Raw genomic sequence first — 21,440 nt, 5'->3', positions numbered from 1 at the left:
TTTTGATAGCTATTAATGTAGAGAGTCCAGAGAATTGTACTGCATTAGTTTTATTGAGTCTGAGCTAAAAACGTTATGGTTACTGTTGTAACCTCCATTCCCCAATGGAAGGAACGAGACATTGTGTCAATTGTAGTGACACTAGTCAAGTTAGCAGACAGAATTCGCATGCCCTGCCCCCGGACATTCAGGTATGAATGGGAGCGGGCAAGTGACTGTCAGACAGGTTTTCACTCAGTAGCTGAGAATACGGTTACGGCACATTGTGGTAGGGATAGTGACATGGCAAGAGGAATGCAACGCCTCGTTCCTTCCATCGGGGAACGGAGGTTACAACAGTAACCGTGACGTTCCCCTTCCGTCACTCACTAGACGTTGTGTCTATTGTAGTGACACAAGGGGTTCCACTTAAAAACGCCATGCACTACCCATGTTACGTGACTACCGGCCTGTGCAATGTGTATAAACCTCACTCTCCTGAGCTCAAGAGGTTCAGTAGTGACTGATGCTAGAGGCTGTAGCTTTTAGCCTCTATGTTCACTCAACCACCTCCCATGCCAGAGACCCCGCTTCGAGTCTCGTACGGAGCAGGTAGAACAGGAGCGTGACAATGATGCCACGACCAAGACGGGAGTGAGGTTTAGGGGTTGAGTAGTACAATCAAGACTTCTTTAATGTCTGCAATCTGTAAACCAGTGAAATGCAGTCTTTATTGTTTTTTTTATACTGGTAATTATAAAGTCCTGCCATGGGGGTATAGCTCAGTGTTAGAGCATTTGACTGCAGATCAAGAGGTCCCTGGTTCAAATCCAAGTGCCCTCTGACCACTAAGTAGCATGTAGCATGAAGTCCTGTACTTTAGTTTGGTTAAACACTGGTTTAATCAAGCTGTTGATACTGTATGCAACCTAGAGGCAATAAAATGCAGTATTTATTGCTTTTATCCAGGTATTTAATTTTATTAGTATTCTATTTTTGTATAATCTCTGTCTTGTTGCTGTATTGTTTGTGCACTTACAACTTCTGTCAGCAAGACAAATTCCTTGTATGTGTAAGCATATGTAACAGTGGCCAGCTGATAGAAAGCTGTGCAATGTGTATAAACCTCACTCTCCTGAGCTCAAGAAGTTCAGTAGCGACTGATGCTAGAGACTGTAGCTTTTAGCCTCTATGTTCACTCAACCGCCTCCCATGCCAGAGACGCCGCTTTGAGTCTCGTACGGAGCGGGTAGAACAGGAGCGTGACAATGCAATTCATCCACAAGTGGCGTTCCTGGACCGCGAGGGTGGCCATCGACCGCCCAAGTGCTTGCGCTGTGACAATCATCAAGCTGCGAGGGTTGGGGGGAGGACTGAGGGTTCCAGTCCAACCCAACACTCACAGCGGCCCAGGAAAGCATGGCGGCCATCAGCCCGTCAGACTCTGACTGGGCGGGCTGGCCCGAGGATGGAAGTCAGGTCAGGTCTTGAACGCTCTCCGATGTAGCAACATTGTCATCATCCAGACCTGGCTCCAGGGATGAGGCAAACTGACCATGAAGCATGCCACCATCGCCCTGAGCACAGATGGAAGCAAACTAGCAGGGGCGGGTGTTTCGTGGGGCTGTGCCCGGCGAAACTGAGCCTCCTGCCATCCCCAAATCCTCAATTGATCCGTCCTCAATCTCGTGGGATGGAGTGATGCGGGGGGCGGCTGGAGTGGCATTCGTTTTAAGAAATGAAAGCCGCGACCGCAACGTTGCCATGGTCATGTCCTCGCAGTAAGACCATGAACCATCCACAAACGCTGCCTCAGTGTGATTGCTACCCAGGCACACGAGGCAGTGTCTATGACCGTTGGATCTGGAGAGATACCGGCCACATCTTTTAGAGGAGAATAAACTTTTTTAGAGAAATCAAACTCTTTTAGGAGAGAAGCGCTGTCGAAACGCCCAGGGGCAGAGTCTGCACAGCACAGAAAGCCGCTGGAATGCGCCGTCAGATCCAACAGAAAGCTCTCTTGCAGAGGTTGATGAAGCAGTCATGACACACAGCTCACTGATCACACAACCGTTCGGCTGCGAAGAAAAAATCTGTCTGACAGTCCCCCACTCCCCTTTATACCTGTATGTCCGGGGGTGGGGCATGCAAATTCTGTCTGCCAACTTGACATTGGCCTTTTCTCAAGTTCAGAGGTATGTGAGGCTCTCAGAAGAGACACCTTGTGTCACTACAATTGATACAACGTCGAGTGAATGACATAAGGGGAACCTAGGACTAGTTCGCAAAAGTATGTTTTTTACATAATCGTGAATATTTAATGAACGATTTGATTGACAGCAGTGCTATTTGAGTGCTATTGTGTCTATGTGTGAAAGTCAGCGTGATTACAGAGGCATAAAACTCGTTAGTGCCACTCTGTGTCCAATTTCTTTCAAATTTCTCACAGATGTCTAGGGCCAAGAGTCAAAGAAGCCCACCAAGTTTTGTGCCGTTCGGCCTCCGTTAACCTTGTCTAATATGTGCTCAATCTTCATTGGCCGATGGCGGCCATGTTTTTTAGATACGCCAAAGTACTCATAGACAGTCATGACACCTTGGAAAAAGACACTTTCTGAGTAGCGAGCAATACTACTACATCTGATCAAGTTTCAAGTCTCTAGGCCTTACATTACGCTTTGCCTGATCAGTTTTATGGCATAATAATAATAATAATAATAAAAATCCTAGCAAAAACAATAGGTTTCTAGCCCTTTGGGCTTGAACCCCTAAATATATATTTGAAGACACGTGCCATTACTTTTTTGCTTATAATGTCTTTATTTGTAACAACAACAAAAAACATTTATATACACTTCTGCACATATTCACATGTAATATTTTTTTTTTATCTACAACAGCATTGGTGTCCAATCATGTTGTTACAGGTGGTACCATTATCTCGCCTATCGCAGCTTTGTCAGCTGGTGCTGTGGTTATCTAGTTCGGAATGTCAGGGTTGTCATCCCGTCCTGTGTTGTTCGTCGGATCCGCCAACAGTTTCCTTATCCAGCTGGACAGTTTGTTGGCTTTCGACCACTGCTCGACTAAAGCGAGATACATGGCCGGAAATCTCTTCTTCCTTTGAGGGTTTTTCAAACCCTGATGACAGAAATGGGGGAATGACAATTTTCTGTAGCTCTTCCACAAATGGCTTGGGGGTCTTCAAACACGTTGAGTACAAGCCTCATCAGGTCATTTACATAGTGTGTAAAAATATATGGAGATACAAAATTAATAATGATCAATAATCAACCTTTTCTGTACATATTAAAATAGTCATTACTTATTTATATTTACTTATTTATTGTTTTTGTAAATAAAATATATTTTACAACGTACTGTATGATGGGTTGTTTTTCAATGGCTTTTCATTGTAGTCCGTGACCGCAAGGTATAACCTGCAATCAATTATCAATCCATGAAATAATTCAAACTTAGTACATGGTAAAGAATATATTTCTTTTAAGGTATTAACAAATCTTTTTTAAAATGTATTACCTGCACAACATTCCAATAAAATGTTAAATAAAATGATTTGGTGCAAAAAGCAAGATCAAGCTGTGGAAGGCATCCAGCAAGGATGTTTAATAGTGGTGACTGAGTTTCTCAAAATCTTTGAGTATTCTCTTGTTGTTTAAGACCTTCTCGACATTGTGAAGTGTCATTGACCCTTAAGTGACAAAGAAATGTAATTTTACATAACATGTCAATTTAAAAATTTTAACCACAATTTCATTACTATATTCATATGCATATCTGGCTGGAACCATTTCTTTGGATACTTGGAAACTCTATCTGGAATCTTCATGGACGTGTACATTTTTGAATGTGATTGACTAGTGAAGTCCACTTTGCCACCTTCTCTAGGCCAGATGTTGATGATGTTGCACTTCAGTACACATGATTTTTAATGCTGCGCAACCACTTTTTAACACCTCACTGTCTGTCCTTTGTTAAAGTTTTTTGAGTTACTTAGACAAACCTGATATAAAGTAAAAAGAATATATCAGTAATACAGACATTAATTAATGACAGTCTATTAAAACCATAATTGAACAGAATAAGTCATTAATCTAATTGATATGTTACAAAAAACACAAGAATGAATATTCACCTTTTGCAAAGTGCCACACATCTGTAGGATATTTGTTATGCTAAATTTAAACGGGAACTGTTAAAGTGCTCGTCTTCTCACACCAATATATGTAAGGGAAGTTAGGGTCTTTAAATATGTGAGCTATGAACTAAATTATCCGTCCTTATTCTATATTATTAACAACCATTATAAATTAGATAAATGACAAATAACTAGATAATTTGTATGAATAAATTCTCCACCATTACAATCGTAATACAATAACTCATTTTATCCACTCACAATTTCACCTGTAAGGAATTACCTGTAATAAGGAAATTGTGATTAATTCACTTATTGGAGTAATATTATTCTCATGGCTTATTGAAAATAATATCACCCGTATTTAGGTACAGCTTTGAAGCTAAATCTTTTAGAAACAGGGATGAGATTATTTATCAAAATATACCACAGTCAAATCATCTTTGAATATAGACAAACTTTAGTGCTATTCTAAACATAAATCTAATCTAGCACATAAATACATGAGACAGGTTGATGAGAAGAGTGACAGAATGTGAATAAATTATCAATACAGTGAAAATGAACTTTATGGAGTCTGTTGACAATGCCTTAAGAACCATTTATCCTTATTTGAGTCTACATCAATTTGCTATCGGATTACGCAAAATATTTAACTAATACAACAGCACTTCGAGCACGATACTGGAGATGTACTTGCATGTCGTGGTGTTTCCTTCCATTGGTTGTGTTGCTTGATTTTTGGCTCTTGGTCGAAAGTTTGTTTTCATTGATGATTTAGACCTCTGTAAGAACAGATAGTTATTGTCTGTATGAATGATGAGGTTGGCTTTGAAGTGAGGCCTCCTCATGGAGGATCCGTGACTCCCGTTGGGTGTGTGAACTGTAGAGAGCGATGCTTCCTCGTCAGGACTTCAAGTCCCGAGTTTTCCTTGGACACTACATGGCAACATGCGGTTTCAGAGAGGAGAGTCATACTGCGGTGTCCAGTCCGAAGAGAAGAAGCAGAAGAGGAAGAGGATGTTCGTCCTGTTTGGAAACATTTGAACTGAAATTGGCCACATCACCAAAGGTGTGTCAGAAGTGACTTTGCAGAGTCACATGGTCGACTGGGCTGTCCTTTATGACAGTTCATTTTATGGTCCTTTGTTTCAGAGTCTTACAAATCTCCCACTCAAAAATAGTGCATATTTAATCATTAACTTTTATATCTTGAAAATGGTACAAGAGACATGATATTTGTTTGTCATCAGCTTCCTTTATGTAACCAAGCAAGCCGCTGCGTAAAAAATATGACCTTCTTTCATAAATATTATATGTGTAGGTAACAAAATATGAAAATCCCTGGTTACAAATCATACTGGTTAATTGCTTAGTTATACAACAATGATAAAACATTACACACATTTTAAAGATGTACATCAGGCTATAATCATTAATTTGTCAGTTATACAAGTTACTACAGTTCAAAGCAATTGTCAGAATTACCTAGCAAGTCTAGGTATTGTATAAATCGTGGATTTAAATGCATTCTGTACATTTTAGAAGGATAAATCGGTAAAGTATTGTGACTTTATGTAAAACGTTCCTGGAATAAGATGAAATGTTTTAGTATGAGAGTCGTGCAAATCTGATGGTCTTTTGGAAACCTTTAAAAGAAAAGTCTGCTTTTAACTCTATGGAAGTTCAACAAGGTCATGCTGTGGGGCCTTTCTGTCCAGTGTTGATACCTTGCCTTTGATTTATGACGTTGAAGTATTCCAGGGTTAAAAGGTTGGGATTTTCCCAGATTCAAATCATATTGCTGCAATTCTTCTGCATGAGTAATACTACACATCATAGAACTGAGTGATGTTGCGTTCTCTCAGAAACTTCTAAACCTGCGGATGACGATCTGTTACAATGTTGTCCAAAGTCAAACCATTTGACTCCAGAAGATCGAGAGAATGCTTTAACCCCTCCTTCTCCATGTGGTAATTACCACCCACCTCGATGCTCTGTGCATGGGTACACAGAATTGCAAAGATTTAAATATATAAAATAATAAACAGAATAAATGTCAAACATGTAATGTTTGTCAATGTATAACATACCTGAATGAGCTGAAGATCAAGAATTGTGTTGCTGTCCAAATGCATAAAAGTGCAGCTTCCATACTTTTCCAAGTGTCCTATGGCAAACTGAACCAAGATCGGGAATTCAATAGTTTACCAAAACATATCAATAAATAAAAAATTTGTGGCAATACAAACAGACATTTAACTGATCAGCAAGGCTGTCTTCACTTCTGTAAGAGGTTAATCATTGGTCTTCCAGAAAAGTTGGCTCGGTTTAACCACATGGTGGCGCTATAATACCAAAAAACATGAATTTGGCTGTAACTACGCAACCGTTAGTCTGATTGAGTTGAAGATCGGCATGCAGTGTCTTTGTCCAAGGTGCCATGACTGTCTATGAGGACATTGGCATATCTAAAAAACATGTCTGTCATCGGCCAATGAAGTTTGAGCACCTATTAGACAAGGTTAACGGAGGCCGAATGGCACAAAACTCAGTAGGCTTGTTTGACTCCTGGCCATAGACGTCTGTGAGACATTTGAAAGAAATCAGACACCGAGTGGTGCTAACGAGTTTTATGCCTCAGTAATCACGCTGACTTTCACACATAGACACAATATGCATATCATATCTTAGATCTCCTCATTCTGAACAACTTTGCCTCAAATAGTACTGCTGTCAATCAAATCGTTCATTAAATATTCACGATTATGTAAAAAACATACTTTTGCAAACTAGTCCTAGGTTTTTAGCTCAAACTCAATAAAACTAATGCAGTACAATTCTTTGGACTCTCTACGTCAATAGTTATCAAAAATATTTGGAACTTTACCCTTTGGATAGCTATAACAGGGTCATTTAGAAAATGGGCATGGCAAAATATCCTCAAAAGCCTATAAATCCTAAACGAAAAGTCAAAACTTCATGAAAATAGGTGAGCACATGCACCATTTAATTCAAAAGAAGAATACAAACGTGTATGGAGATTTGACAATAGCTGGCGCTATAACTGTTAAAAAGCTTTAAAAAACATATATTTCCATAGTAAATTACCTGTATTTGCTGTAAATGGTTCCATCTAAGATCTAGGTGGTTACATGCTTGTTAAATAAAACTAATAGCTTTTTACGCATGTGTGTAAAGGCCTTAAACTGCTTGAACCCCGTTAATTGCTTCTAGCAGCTATACTTATTGTTATTATTATTCTGCCCTAAAACTGATCGTGCAGACCAAACTTTAAGTCATAGAGAGCTGAAACTCTGAGGGAAGGTATTCCCCCAGAGTACTACAGCGTATCAAAGTTTTGGCCCGATCGGCCTCAAGGTGACACTATAGTGATCTTGTTTACGTTTTGGCCCATAACTCCTAAATGTTTGTTGCACACTCAAGTGTCTAACATAGTTGGATTGTTTGGCTCAAGACGAGCAAAACATTTATCTCTGATTTGCTTTCCATCATGAAAAGTTTCACGCTAATTTACATGTTTCGAAAAACATACTTTTTCAAACTACTCCTATGCCGTATGTGTGATTTGCACAAAAATTGAAGAACCCCTAGAATTTTGATTCTTCAATGGATTATAAGAAGATATAAGCCAACAAATTGGTCAAGCATCGTCTATTTTGTACGTATTGACCAATATCTACCAAACAAAAAGGCCAAATGTTACTAAACTTGATATCATAGACAACAGGACATTCTGAGGATGCACGCAAAGTCACAAAAAATGTCGCCTATAGGGGGCGCTACAAAAAAATAACACTAATAACTCCGCAACCGTATGATCAATGAAGTTGAAAATTGGTATGCATCTTGTAGTAGCCAATAGTCTAACATATCCTACAATTTCAATTGGACAAATAAAAAAACATGGCCACCAGCAGCTAATCATATTTCAGCAACTAATAACATCAAATCTTAATGGCTGACCATTACAAAACTTTTATGAAAATCGGCCACAAGGTGGCGCTATAACAAGGACATTTACATTTTGACCAATAACTCTGCAACCGAGTTGAATAACCTCAAAGTTCTTTTTTTCTCTAATTCATTGCACCAAGACATACACAATGAATATCTTCGTTCCCTTTACAAAAAGCTTCACTATGATGCTGCGCTGCTAAGCGCTATGGGGAACAATCCTAGTTGTGACCGAGCTGAAATAATGTGTGTAACACGTCAATGAACATTGACTGGAATTTATAGCCTCGGCTGATATAATCATTAGATGCACCTGCGGCCAGGCTATAAATGGATACGTCACCAGGTGTCGTCAGAAACTCTTTTTTCAGAGCGATTCTGTTTCTGTGTGTTTTACAAACCCTGTCAAAACTTTCTTTCCTCTGTTAGGAGTTAGAATTGGTTAGACAGTGTGCAGTGAACATTTTTCTCTTTTCTCTTTTCTGTTCTGTTTAGAAAATATTATATATATATTCCCGTCTCCGAGCTTTCCGTCCGTGATAAAAAATCTATGGAGGAATTGCTCGATGTTGTTACTCGTGCGGTTGCCAGATTGGATTGGCCATGCAAAAAAGAGACCCCAAACCCTCCAAATTAGGGGATAGATTTTATCTTCCAGTCTAAGAAACGCCTCATGAGTCCCTTCCCTTCTTTGATAACCTCCATGAAGAGCTTTTTCACTCATGGAGGAACCCCTAAAAAAAAAAAAATGTTCCCATGTTCACATACCCTCGATGTCATTATATTCGACTATCGTGGGTGCTGAGGCACGGGGGTATTCAGTGATGCCGCCGGTCGGAGAGATGCTTGCGGGCTATCTCTCGCCGGGCTCGGCATCGTCACTTAAGAACTCCTTTCTCCCCTCAAAGCCTTGTAGGACAACCTCCACTTTAGTGGGAAGGGCTTATCAAGCAGCAGGTCAGGCTGGTGCTGCTCTGCACACTATGACGTTTTACAGGCGTACCAGGCCGACCTCCTGGACAACCTGAGTGTGGGTTCTGCGCTTGACGAGCAAGCCTCAGACCCGCCTCGGTCCTGTCTGAAGGGAGGCTCAAAAGCAAAGCGTGGCGAGTCGTGATCCTCCTCCCAAGGATTGGGGACAGTCTCGCCGCCCTCGCCAGCCCCCGAAGCAAGACCTCAGGACTATAATTTCTAGTAAGAGAAAACCCTGACGGTCTTGCACCTAGATTAGGGGGTAGCTCCCCTCGGGACGGGGCGCGTGCTTCACTTCACCCCTCCCGGTACCCCCTCGAAGCCCCTCCATTCCCGCCACCTCTTGGTGTTTCGGGTTGCAGAGGCTTCCGTCAAAATTGGGTGTTTTCGCTGTTCCTGCATTTTATTCAGGACGCGAAACCCCTCAACAGGAAGTGTTAAAATATAATACCCATATCAGAGATCCTGGCAGCATGGAAACTTCTGCCAGATATATTCTTTTCTGTGGGTCTTATAAGGGCATCAGGATTTAATTCAATCGCCGTTTTCGGTGTTTCAACGGTGTGTTCTTACTACCGTAAACCAGATTTCTTTTTTATGTAAAAAAAAATAAATTAAATCAATCTCCTGGTTAAAGGGGCCATGGTATGTGTTCCCCTTCCAGAGAGAGAGTTAGGTTATTACACTAAATACTTCCCGTTTCCCATGGAGGGTGAGGGGTGGCGTCTGGCTTAGATCTTAAAGCTTGAACTGCCCGTGGGTGTTCAAGTCCAAGATGATGCCTGTCAAGACGGTCGTGTCTCAAGCCCTACAACTCGTTTGGCTGGTCACCATCAATCTTATGACGCACTTCTATACTTCATTTAGAAGTTCTGCCACAACATGGAAAGTTCCTGAGGTTCGCTTCCGGGGGTGAAGTCTTCCAGTGTCAGGTTCTTTCACTCAGCCTAGCCCTTTTTACCCGCACATTCACAATGCATGATGTAGCGCTGGCTCCTTGCAACTCCGGGGCATCTGCATTCTGAATTATGTAGATGACTGGCTGATCCTAGTGCAGTTCCAGGAACTGGCAGTTCAGCACAGGGACATCATCTAAGCTCATCTGTTTCTCTGGGGTTGAGGCTCAACGGCAAGAAAAGCGTCCTCTCTCGAACACTGTCTATCGGGGCATCGTATGGAGTTCAATCACAATGCGGGCACAACTGTCTCCCGCTAGGATTGAGTCCATTCAGATCACCCTGAGCAAAGTCAGGCTAGGTCAAGGTTGCACTGTTATCAGTATCAACGATTTCCAGGTCTCAGGGCGACCGCGTCCACGGTGATCCCTCTGGACCTTCTGCTCATGAGACTGTTTTTGTTGTGGCCAAAAGCCAGGGGATTTCTTCCAAGGGCCAAAACCCCTAGGCTAAAAAGAATTACGCGCCTCAGGCTTCGTTCCCTTTCTATGTGGTTCAGACCCCGGTTTTCTGCCTTTAGGTGCGTCTTGTTGTCGCAGGCTGCTAACGACAGACGCCTCCCTGACAGGCGGGGTAGCGGCCTTAAGTGGTCGTCCAGCTTAAGGGGATAGGAGGGTTGTCAGCTCGGTTGTCACAGTCACTGTCTCGGGTTGATGGCTGTATTTCTGGCCCTGAAATACCTCCTCCTGAGGCTGCCATGTCTTGGTGCGGGTGGACAATACAGCGGTAGCCTCTTACATAAATAATGAAGGAGACCCACGTTCTTGTCAGCTGTATTTCTGACACGTCGGATTCTCCTTAGGGCCCAGGGCAAGCTCCTGTCACTCAGGTCAGTTATATCCCTGGATGCCCGTATGTGGGAGCAGATTTACTGTCCAGACAGAAAATACCAACGGGGGAGTTAAGAACTCCACCCTAAGGTAGTAGTTGCCCAGAGTTCGCCAGCAAGGGTTTTTGCCTCCTACTGATAGCACCGCGCTGGCCGAACAGGGCTTGGTTCTTGGAGCGAATTTCTTCCCTCGACGGCTCACCTTGGGCGATTCCGAAGAGGAAGGATCTTCTATCTCAGGCACAGGGCAGTATTTCATCCCTGCCCCGAATTGTGAAATCTTTCATGTTTGGCCCCAAGGGTACCAACTGAGGGACACAAGGCTTTCTCCTGAGGTTATCGAGACCTTTTTAAATGCCGGGCTTTTTCCACTTGGAACAAGTTTGGGTGAGATCTTAGGGCAGAAGAGGACCTCTACGCCTCTGTGAATAGCGCAATGTCTCCTCTACTTCTCCCTGAAATCACCCAGCCCCCTTGGGTCTGGACGTTAAGACACATACATGACCCAGAATGCGTCTGTATGCATTTCTTTCCCCAGTTTCTCTGCTCCCGGGAGTCTTGGCAATGTTCACCAGCAAGGGTCTTGCCTCCTATTAATGGCGCCGCGTGGGCCGAACAGGATATGTTTCTCGGAGTTAATACCTCTCCTCGACGGCTCGCCTTGGGCGATGCCGAACAGGGAGGACCTTCTCATCCTTGGCCCGAATTGTTAAACCTTTCATGTCTGGCCCCTAAGGGTACCAAATGAGGTTCACAGGGTTTTCTCTTGAGGTTATCGAGACCATTTCAAGTGCTAGGGCTCCCTCCACTTGGAACTGATCTGGGTAGATTTTACAGGGCAGAAGAGGACCTCTTCGCCTCTGTTGATAGCGCAATGTCTCCTCTACTTCTCCCCGAGTCGCCCAGTGGGGGGGGGGGGGCTGATCGTAGTAACGCATACATAGCACAAATGCGCCTGCATTCGTTTCCTTCTACTAAAGTTCATATTACAGAACCAGCTAACTGCCAGTTTGCTTCAGTTCTGGATTTTCTGTAGAAAGAACTGTCAGCGGGCACTTGCCTCGCCACTGCCAGGTTCTATATGGCCACTGCGGTTTGCCACGGCTGGTGGGCGGGGTGCCCTCAAAGAGGCATCCTCATTATTGACTGGGCCTACGAGGCGCACGGTCAAGCTTCGCCAGTAGGTTTTAGGACGCACTCTACCAGAGGGCTGTCCTCCTCTAAAACCTTGGCTAGAGGTCTCCCTCTGCAGCAAGTTTGTGATGCGGCAGGTTGTCATTCGATTTTTATAGTTTGGATGTTCTGCCACTCCGGGCTCTTATGCCCTTGAGTCGACATCTCAAGCTCATGTCTGGACAAGTTTGTGATGCGGCAGGCTGGTCCTCTCCGCTCACATTCATCAGTTTTTATGACAAGTTTGTGTTGCGATAGGGTTCTTTTCGCACATATTCATCGAACATAATGGGTTAGATGCTTTGCTACTCCGGACTCTTATGTCCTTGAGTCGACATCTCAGCCCATGCCTTAACAAGTTTGTGATGTGGCAGGTTGTCCTCTCCGCACACATTCATTGGACTTTTTTAGTTTGGATGTTCTGCACTCCGGGCTCTTATGCCCTTGAGTCGACATCTCAGCTCATGCCTGAACAGGTTTGTGATGCGGCAGGCTGGTCCTCTCCGCTCACATTCATCAGTTTTTATGACAAGTTTGTGTTGCGATATGGTTCTCTTCGCACAGATTCATCAAACTTTATGGGTTAGATGCTTTGCTACTTTGGACTCTTATGTCCTTGAGTCGACATCTCAGCCCATGCCTAAACAAGTTTGTGATGTGGCAGGTTGTCCTCTCCGCACACATTCATTGGACTTTTTTAGTTTGGATGTTCTGCACTCCGGGCTCTTATGCCCTTGAGTCGACATCTCAGCTCATGCCTGAACAAGTTTGTGATGCGGCAGACTGGTCCTCTCTGCTCACATTCATCAGTTTATATGGGTTAGATGCTTTGCTACTTTGGACTCTTATGTCCTTGAGTCGACATCTCAGCCCATGCCTAAACAAGTTTGTGATGCGGCAGGTTGTCCTCTCCGCACACATTCATTGGACTTTTTTAGTTTGGATGTTCTGCACTCCGGGCTCTTATGTCCTTGAGTCAACATCTCAGCCCATGCCTAAACAAGTTTGTGATGTAATGGTTTAGATGTTTATGCTCTTATGCCCTTGAGTCGACATCTCAAGCTCATGTCTGAGACCTCTCGCGTTTCTGTGAGTACACTGCACAACCGTAGGGGTCCGGACAGCCCCCAGTGTGGCGGCGTGGGTATTGCGTTCCCCATAGCACTTAGCAGCGCAGCATCATAGTGAAGCTTTTTGTAAAGGGAACGTCTCGGGTTACATGTGTAACCCTTGTTCCCTGAAAAAAGTGGAACGAGATGCTGCGCTTCTTTGCCGTACTGGGACGTCCCAGGACTGCTCTTCAAAAAGAAGTATCTGACGACACCTGGTGATGTATCCATTTATAGCCTGGCCGCAGGTGCATCTAATGATTACATCAGCCGAGGCTATAAATTCCGGTCAATGTTCATTGACGTGTTACACACATTATTTCAGCTCGGTCACAACTAGGATTGTTCCCATAGCGCTTAGCAGCGCAGCATCTCGTTCCGCATTTTTCAGGGAACAAGGGTTACACATGTAACCCCAGATGTTTTATGGCAATTTATAAAATGTTTCCACTATTCTAATTTTCTAAAAAAGCTACTTTTTAGAACTCCTCCAAGGCTGTATAACCCATTCTCACAAAAAATGGTGTGTGTCTACTTTGAACCCTCCTGACAAAAATGTATCAAAGGAATTTTGATTGGCATCATCCATTTTGTGTGTATTGACCAATATCTACCAAACAAAAAGGCCAAATGTTATAAAACTTGATACACATGTACAATAGCAAATTTTGAGTCCGCATACAAAATCTCAAATATATTCACCTATAGGGGGCGCTACAACAAAAAAATACTCATAACTCTGCAACTGTATTATCAATGAAGTTGAAAATGTGTATGCTTCTTGAAGGGGCCAAATGCTTACATTTTCTACAATATGACTCCAGAAAATATGGCCACCAGCAGCCAATTATATTTTCAATATTTCAAACAGTGGTACATCAGGTAACATGGGAGTGGTTTCAGTGCTAACATCGAGACAGGAAACCCTTGCCTGGGTGCCGAACATACAAAAAAAAACATACAATTACTATATTTTTACTAAAACGTTTATATGACTCAGACCCTAAAATATTATATAAGTAGATAAACAAGTAACATTAAAGTGCACTATATTTCCTATAGCCCACATAATATTTTCTCAGTGTTGACTGTATGGGCCATTTGGTTCACACCTTTACAGACACAGATGCAGTTGATTACATCTCACAATGTAAATGCATCTGAATAGTCAAAAAATGTAAATACACATAATCTTATCATCAGTCAGCATAACACAATATTTAATGGCAAAGTATATGAAATAACAATACATGAAAACATTTACTGTCTGTATTTAATACCTTTGCTCCTTCTGTGCACATTCTTCTGTTTACCCTGAAATATTTGTGTGCCAAAAGATTTCATCTTTGACCTCTCAGTCTGTGTGGCCACTGTTACAGTCTCTACAGGTTCCGTTTGACATTGGATTTCATCACATCTGGTTGAAGTGGGGAACTCTTATGAACCAGGAACCTGCTGAGATGTACTATAAAAGAAATTAAGGAATTACATCACAGCTTATGGCAAATTACACATTCAACATGTAAAATAATAATGACAATTTTGCTTATTAAATCAGCTGATTAGTGAAACAAAGATTCACAGATCCACACAATATCCATGCATTACACTAAATAGCTTTCACAGAGGACAATATGCTGGGCACATTTCTTCCATGGCAGTACAGAATGCAATGCATATTTAATTATCTTTTCATAGAACAGGTGTTGCCGAATCTTTGTCGCCAGAATTACGAGCATTGAACAGAAACAAACAAAAGTGACAAAAGTGGGACCGCAGCTAAAAAATATATCAACACAATTTAGCTAGCAGAGCCAAACAGCTTTGCACATAGTTTACATCGTAGCTACAACACAATACTTTGAATTGGAACTGTCAATAAGAGAAACATTAACAAAGAATAAAATATACTTACAGGTTGTGATCCAGAAATGCAACATTATTCCAAAAAAGTAGGAACTGCTTAATCTTTCAAGGCAAGCTTTTGAGAGAAGCCGGCTTTGTATTACCCATAGCTATAGAAGCTGTCCTCCGTAAAATGTGCAGCACACAGAAAAACTTTAGGGTTATAATGTCCAGGAACAGTGTTACAAATAAAATTTAACCACTGTTCTCTACGTTCTTTGTCCTTTGGAAGGAGTTTGGAACTGGAGTTGAAAAAACAGCGTCTTCAACATGTCGACAACACACTCGCGCTTTTCCACGGTATGGCTCGTCTCGGCTCACTTTTTTTACTACAGCAGCTCAACCAGGCCTCGCTCCCTTTATTTTTTTAACATGCCTTGGGCGGGAATTATTTAAATTAGTGACGTAGATGTATCCTGTGATGTAGATGGATCCCAGAAAAAACTCTGGACTACAATGTAGTCTTTTTAGGGAGTTCAGGAACAGTAAAAACTAATATAGACAATTACTCGCTTTGCAGTGGACTTTGTGCTTTGTAAATTTACAGACATTTTTTATGCTCAAACAGCAACATTACACACAAAAAGAAGTTGAAAATATAAAATATCTTACAATGACCCCTTTAAACGGAATGATATATTTTCATGAAATTTGGCACACTTATGTAAGGGCTCATTCTGAGAACAAACATACAAAGAAATGGGGCTCGTCCACTTGATGGTGCTATAACAATTACAAAATGTAAATGGATGTAACAACGTTACCGCTTTTCCAATTTAGTTGACGTATGCAATTTGTGCATTGTCTTTGTTGCATAATGTTTGAGAAATGCCTAATATAGTTCAGAACATGAGCTTAAAGGCCCTACGGTGATTAGACCCCAATAAATACTGCTTGCAGCTATATTTATTATTATTATTTATTATAATTTTTCTGCCTTAAGTGTCTGGACGTCAGGGGCCGTAAGTCACAAAGATACCAAACTTGGTGGGATGGTCAGAAATCCTCCCCACTACTCAGGCACCCCCCACACACACACACACACACACACACACACACACACACACACACACACACACACACACACACACACACACACACACCTGTCTGACACTAGGTGGCGCTATAATAAGCACCTTTGCATTTTTGGTCATAACTCTGAGGCATAAGTGTTAGGATAAAAAACTAATTCCCCTCTGAATCATTGAGTCAAGGCCTACATATAAGTTATCATCAAACGGTATGCCAAAACATTCGTAATGCATGTGGCCACTTTTACTAAAATGGTTAAAAATAATTGTGCATCTCCACCTCTTGGTGGTGCTATAACAGTAAAAACTATGGAATTACTGGGCCGATTGACTTGACATTTTGCATGCAGTGTCTGTGTCTAAGGTGCCATCAAGGTCTATAAGGACAGACACATACCTAGAAAAACAAGAAAATCATATTTTAGCAGCTATTTGATCTAGTTCTAGTCTGTTCACCCGATCGGAGCCAAACCAGTGCAGAAAGATTCTCAGGAGTCCCATTATTAATAATTATCAAAAGATGTTTTAACCTTCAATTCAGTGTTGCAAAGCTACAACAAAACATAAACTGTGTGCATTGCCACTTTTACTTAAACAGCTTATGTATGGGGTCATTCGGAGGACAAATGAAAAAAATTCCATACCTTTGCCTCTTGGTGGTATTATAACAGTGAGGAATGAAAAAAATACAAAATCTATGTGATATCTCACTTGAGGTTTCTGAAAATGAATGCACATTAACATTGCTTTAGTAGTTTTCAGGCTATCTAATTAGGTTGGCTTGACTCGTCCCACACCGTTGGGCATAGACCCACGAATTAGGTGTCAAATCCACCGCACTATTTACGACACTTGTGCTATGACATTTCTAAGGGTTGGGGGTACGGTGCACCCCCTGGGGGGGCAAAAACAAAACATCCAGAAAAATCCCATAGTCTTTGCATTGTGACAAACTTTGACAGATCATATCTCTGGATCAGAGTTTCGTACAGAAATGTGGGCGGAATCATTTCATATGGCCTAACAAACAGTTTTGTAGCATTCAATGAGATTGGTCCCAAACCGGCCCAAAAAGGCCCCATGGGCATACTGTGGCAAGGGTATCGCCCATGAAATAAATTGTTTTTTTCCTACTATGACAAGACAATTAATTTTGTGGGATCATATTTCCCAATCAGAATGTCGTAGAGACATAGGTGCAGGCTCATTTCACGTATAATCTTGGAAATGGCATAGCAACACCCTTGCAACCATTTACAGAACAGAATGCCGTAGACACTTTGGGATTGGATCTTTTTAGTCAGGTTAGTAATCAGCCAATAAGAATCTCTCTGGTCACTGGCTAGCCACATCCTAGCCACCATTTAGAGCACCCTAGCAACCAAACACCGTTGACTTCCATTCAAAATGGCTGAGTGTGATATATTTGGATCAGAATGTCCTAGAGAATGAGAGTTGGCTTATTTTAATTGGGCGAACAATCAGACATCAGGTATCATCATGGAAATATTTAGTCACACCCTTGAAACCATTTAAAGCACCCTAGTACAAACCCCCATTGACATCCTTTCAAAAAGGCTGAGAATAATATCTTTGGATCAGAATGTCCAAGAGAAATGACAGTTGGCTTGTTTTACTTGGGTGAGCAATCAGACTTCATGTTTCATCATATAAACTACTTTGCCATGTCCTAGCATCCATTAAGAGCACCCTAGCAACCAAAAACTATTGACTTCCATTAAAAATGGCTGAGAGTGATATATTTGGATCAGAATGTCCAAGAGAAATGAGAGTTGGCTTCTTTTACTTGGGTGAGCAATTATTCTTCAAGTATCATCATGGTAACTACTTAGCCACATCCTAGCAACAATTCGGAGCACCCTAGCAACCAAAATCCATTGATGTCCATTCAAAATTGCTTAGATGAGGATATCTGGGTCAGTATGTCATAGAGACTTCATTGTTGGCTCATGTGAATTTTTAGTATAACCCTGGAAAACTTCCTAGCAACCAGATGGGGTTACCCTAGCATCCATGTAACAAATCACATATCACTGCACCAGAACAATGTAGAGACTTCAATTTTCGTTCATTTGACTCAGGATAGCAAGGAGCCTTTTGAGTAACACCTTGGTAACTGCCTAGCAACCAGATGAGGTTACCCTAGCAACCAAGTATTAAATCAGACATCTCTGCACAAGAACAATGTAGAAGCTTCCGGATTTGTTCATTTGACTCAAGATAACAAGGAGCCTTTTGAATATTACCTTGGTAACTGTCTAGCAACGAGATGGGGTTACCTTAGCATCCATGTAACAAATCACATATCTCTGCAGCAGAACATCATAGAGACTTCTGGTTTTGTTCATTTTAATTTAGTGTAGCAATGAGTCTTTTCAGTATCATCTTGGTACCTGCCTAGCAACCAGATGGGATTACCATAGCAACAATATAACAAATCACATATCTCTTCACAAGAACATTGCAGAGAATTCTGGTTTCCTTAATTTGACTCAAAACAGCGAGGAGTCTTTAAGAATCACCTTATTAACTGCCTAGCAAGCAGATGGAGTTACCTTAGCAACCAAGTAGCAAAATATATATATATCTGAACCAGAACATCATAGAGATTTCCTTTTTTTCCTTTTGTTTCAGGGTATCAAGGAGCCTTTTCAGTATCACCTTGGTAACTGCCTATCAACCAGATGAGGTTACCTTAGCATCCATGTAACAAATAATATATATCTGCACAAGAACATCATAGACACTTCTGGTTTCTTTCATTTGACTCAAGGTAGCAAGGAGCCTTTTGAATATTACCTTGGTAACTGTCTAGCAACCAGATGGGGTTACCTTAGCATCCATGTAACAAATCACATATCTCTGCAGCAGAACATTATAGAGACTTCTGGTTTTGTTCATTTAAGTGTAGCAATGAGTCTTTTCAGTATCATCTTGGTACCTGCCTAGCAACCAGATGGGATTACCATAGCAACAATGTAACAAATTACATATCTCTTCACAAGAACATTGCAGAGAATTCTGGTTTCCTTAATTTGACTCAAAACAGCGAGGAGTCTTTAAGAATCACCTTATTAACTGCCTAGCAAGCAGATGGAGTTACCTTAGCAACCAAGTAGCAAAATATATATATCTGAACCAGAACATCATAGAGATTTCCTTTTTTTCCTTTTGTTTCAGGATATCAAGGAGCCTTTTCAGTATCACCTTGGTAACTGCCTATCAACCAGATGAGGTTACCTTAGCATCCATGTAACAAATAATATATATCTGCACAAGAACATCATAGACACTTCTGGTTTCTTTCATTTGACTCAAGGTAGCAAGGTGTCTTTTGAGTATCACCTTGGAAACTGCCTAGCAACCAAATGGTGTTACCCTAGCAACCATGTTATAAATCAATTAGTTCTGCACCAGAAAATCGTAGAGACTTCCATTTTTTTTCCATTTGAGTCAGTGTAGCAAGGAGCCTTTTCATTATCACCTTGGCAACTGCCTAGCAACCTATGGTTACCTTATCAATCATGTAACAAATAACATATAACTGTGCACCAGAACATCATAGAGACTTATGGTTTTGTTCATTTTAATTTAGGGTAGCAAGGAGCCTTTTGAGTATCACCTTGGTAACTGCCTAGCAACCAGATGGGGTTACCCTAGCAACCAAGTATCAAATAACATATCTCTGCAACAGAACATCGTAGAAACTTCAGGTTTATTTAATTTGACTCAAGGCAGCAAGGAGGCTTTTGAATAACATCTTATTAACTACCTAGAAACCAAATGGGGTTACCCTAACATCCTTGTAGAAAACCACATATCTCTGCACAATACCATCAGAGAGACTCCTGGTTTCATTCATGTGACACAGGGTAGCAAAGGGCCTTTTATGTATCAGCTTGGTAACTGCTTAGCAACCAGATGGATTTACCCTAGCAACCAAGTAACAAATCACATATCTTTGAACCAGAACATCATAGAAACTTCAGGTTTATTTCATTTGACTCAAGGCAGCATGGAAGCTTTTGAGTATCATCTTAGTAATTGTCTAGCAACCAGATGGATTTACCCTAGCAACCAAGTAACAAATCACATATCTTTGAACCAGAACATCATAGAAACTTCAGGTTTATTTCATTTGACTCAAGGCAGCATGGAAGCTTTTGAGTATCATCTTAGTAATTGTCTAGCAACCAGATAGCAACCTCATACAAAATCACATATCTATGCACCAGACCATCGGAGAGCCTTCTGGTTTCATTCATTTAACTCATGGTAGCAAGGAGCCTTTTCAGTATCACCTTGGTAACTGCCTAGCAACCAGATGGGGTTACCTTAGCAACCAAGTAAAAATTCACATATCTCTGCACCAGAACCTTGGAGAGACATCCTGTTTCAAGTAACAAAACATGTATCTCTGCACCAGAACAATGTTGATACTTCCAGTTTTATTAATTTGACTAAGAATCCTTTTGTTTATCACCTTGATAACTGCCTCGCAACCAGATGGGGTTACCTTATCAACCAAGTAACAAATCCTATATCTCTTCACCAGAATATTGCAGAGATTTCCAGTTTCAGTCATTTGACTCAGGTTAGCTTGGAGCCTTTTAGTATCACCTTGGTACCTGCCGATCAACCAGATGGGATCACCTTATCATCCATGTAACAAATCACATATCTCTGCATTAGAACTTCATAGACACTTCTGGTTTCTTTCATTTGACTCAAGATAGCAAGGTGTCTTTTGAGTATCACCTTGGTAACTGCTTAGCAACCAAATGGGGTTACTTTAGCAACAAAGTTACAAAACATATATCTATGCACCAGAACATCATAGAGACTCTCGGGTTTGTTCTTTTTAATTTTGGGTAGTAAGGAACCTTTTCAATATCACCTTGGTGACTGCCTAGCAACCAGATGGGTTTATGCTAGCAATCAATTAACAAAACATATATCCAAAATACCAGAGAGATATCCTGTTTCGTTCATTTGACTCTGGGTAGTGCTGCAGAGCGTGGAAAACTTTTCTTCACGTTCAGTAAGAAAACTCTCAAAGTGAGGATTACCTGGTGTTTAAGGTTACAGTTTATTTAGCAGATCAACAAACCCTGAGATTTTATCTGAGATCTGACTCTCTTGGTCCTAACACTCATCTTTTATACAGTTTGTTATCTGGCATGACCTCATGTTTACGCCCCTTTATAAAAAAAATTGTCAATGTGTACTGTCTGCCACCATTATTTTACAGAGCCTCTGACTTCTTTTTAATGGTGGAAAGCTGGCTTTTAGTCCATTTAAAAAAAATTACATTTAATAATTTATTAT

General features: G+C 41.3%; 1 protein-coding gene and 1 non-coding gene across 2 annotated transcripts in view; both read left to right on the top strand.

Moving 5' to 3' along the window:
• The window catches only part of mmp19 (matrix metallopeptidase 19), a 269,832-nt gene that overhangs the window by 59,066 nt on the left and 189,326 nt on the right, over positions 1-21,440 (top strand). The window lies entirely within an intron of this gene.
• Positions 751-822, top strand: trnac-gca (transfer RNA cysteine (anticodon GCA)). The gene has a single exon. It is a non-coding gene; the product is annotated as a tRNA-Cys (tRNA).

Source organism: Xyrauchen texanus, chromosome 39, assembly GCF_025860055.1.
Source record: "Xyrauchen texanus isolate HMW12.3.18 chromosome 39, RBS_HiC_50CHRs, whole genome shotgun sequence".
NCBI lineage: Eukaryota > Metazoa > Chordata > Actinopteri > Cypriniformes > Catostomidae > Xyrauchen > Xyrauchen texanus.
The sequence above is the reverse complement of the archived record's forward strand: the minus strand, read 5'-3'. Positions and strand labels throughout refer to the sequence as shown.